Raw genomic sequence first — 2542 nt, 5'->3', positions numbered from 1 at the left:
AAGAGTGGGGCGGGATGCTTTTGTACATTTTTCTTCAACTAACAACTAGTGGAGGACTTTATTCAGATCTCAATATAGTTTATTTTGTTTTTGATTGTAGAAAATGTACTCGACGTTCTAGTTTTGGACGAATCTTCAAAACAAGAGCCATATGATCACTTACATGGCCCTGACCTAACATTGACCCCTGACCTAACCCCTAAAACATCCTCCATATTTCATAGTTCATTATCTGGTCGGCTTTGCACTTAAATACTACAGCATTTCTTCACATGTCGTCGGCTTGGATCGTTCTCATGGTAACGCCGACGTCCACACACACTCCTAATGAACCCTTACTCGATCACGTATTTACCGCAGACGTCGCCGGGTGAATGAGTTTCTTTTCTTTGCACCTGAAGCCACGTCGTTATCAGCGTTAGTCATCGAAGCGCGTGGGCGACAGACTCCGATCAGCGACGTTTAAGCTCAGATCCGTTTGATCGCTTCTGCTGTGTCTGCAGGTGACGGAGCGGAGTGGAAATGAGTGGTAAAAGTACAAGTACAGGATGTATATATGTGAACTTTACCTTTTGAAGACGTTAACCAATCCAAAAATGTCAAAATATACTCTGACCAGCTTTAATTATAGTCATGTTTCCAGTAGGACAGTCACAATAATAACTGTGTCGACTTGTCGTTCAGTAAATGATGCAGAGAGTACTTTTTCTTTTTGACTTTTTGTTATTTTTCTGTACCAAGACAAGATTTGAGCGGTAAAAACTCTCATTATAGACGCAAACTAACGACTAAAGTGTTTAATTCTGCCAGTTATTTATAGAAAGGCTCATTCTTAACTCTTAACTACTGCTATTACTAAAAGTGCTACAAACCAACGACTGCGACTTGCTCTGCAGTTATGACACTATACTTAGGCAAATAAATATGTTGTATTTATATTTATGTTGACTGTAGTAGTAGTAGAACTAGTAATGTTGTCAATGATTCCTATAGATGTTTTTGTTTTAATGACATTGGTGTCCAAAATCCTCAATACAATTCTTAAGGATGTAAAATGTAACACAAATAACACTTTTGTCATTCAAACACTTACATTTTACCTTCTTACTGCTACTCATACTACAGTTACTACTACTCATACTTCTACTAATCCAAACTTAATATCCTTAATATTAGCATAAACATGTATTACTACAACAACTATTACTACTACTGCTGCTACTACTACTACTACTGCTACTACTGCTAATATTACAAAAACTACAACTACACCTACTACTAATCCAAACTAAATTTAATTAATATCAAAACAAACATATAGTACCACTACTACTACTACTACTACTACTACTACTAGCTGCTACTACTACTACTACTACTACTACTACTACTAGCTACTGCTAATACTACAAAAACTACAACTACTCCTACTAATCCAAACTAAATATCCTTAATATTTACATAAACATATATTACTATTACCACTACTACTACTACTACTACTACTACTACTACTACTACTACTACTACTACTACTACTACTACTAGCTGCAACTACTACTACTACTACTACTACTACTCCTGTTGTTGTTCTGTTTGCATCCTAGACAAGCTAAATGTCCTTAAAAAGCACCATAAACACCAAAAACACTACAAAATAAACCCCAAAAAGCGGCACCATTTTTTTACTGACGCGATTCCCTCAAGTTCATTCAAGGTCACGACACGAGCAACGCGTTTTTGAACTCGTTTAAGCTCATCCCGCGCGCCCCGGAGCTCGTGTCCGTCCCTGCACCAGCCCGGACCTCCCGCAAGAGCCAAACTTAACCTGATCCAAGCACATCGCACAACACTTCAGAGCATCACGCCTGAAACTGCAGCTTTTTTTTTAAGGGGGGGGGGAGACATTACGACGCCACCTTGTGTTTATTCTTTTTCATTATGAGTTTGACGTCTGCGCGCGCCACGAGGAGACGCGGGGACGTGGAGAGCGGGACGTGCGCGCGTGTGGACCCGGCTCCGTGAAACACCAGTGTCGGCTCCCTGAACTCATTGCACCCGCAGTGAAAAATGTGCCAGCTTTGCAGCATCCCGCGGACGTCATGGCAACCGAGGCGCGCGCGCGGGAGCGGGAGGACGAGGAGGAGACGGACGGCGCGCGCACACACACACACAGAGACACACACGCACACGTAAAACACACGCACAAACACGCACACGCACGCACACGCACGCGCACGCACCGACTCCCTCCCTCCCGCGTCCCCCACAATTCCCCGTGTCTGCGTTTGAACCGTCTGTGATATTTGGAGTGACCGCGTCGTACGTAAAAAGCGGAGCAGTGCGGCACCAAAACAGGGGGAAAGACGCATGACACCGCAACAGCATTTTCCTCTGTGATATATATATATATATTTTTTCCTCTGCTCAGTGTTGACAATTTGAAACGCTACGATGATGCAGTGACAGCGGCTTCTTCTATTTTTCTTAATTTTTTTTTCTTTATTTTTTTTTGTTGATTGCGGGCGGCTAAAGAAAAACA

Source organism: Eucyclogobius newberryi, unplaced genomic scaffold, assembly GCF_026437365.1.
Source record: "Eucyclogobius newberryi isolate DKJ021-1_F unplaced genomic scaffold, fEucNew1.0.hap1 SCAF_11, whole genome shotgun sequence".
Lineage (NCBI taxonomy): Eukaryota > Metazoa > Chordata > Actinopteri > Gobiiformes > Gobiidae > Eucyclogobius > Eucyclogobius newberryi.
This window is presented reverse-complemented; position numbering follows the sequence as displayed.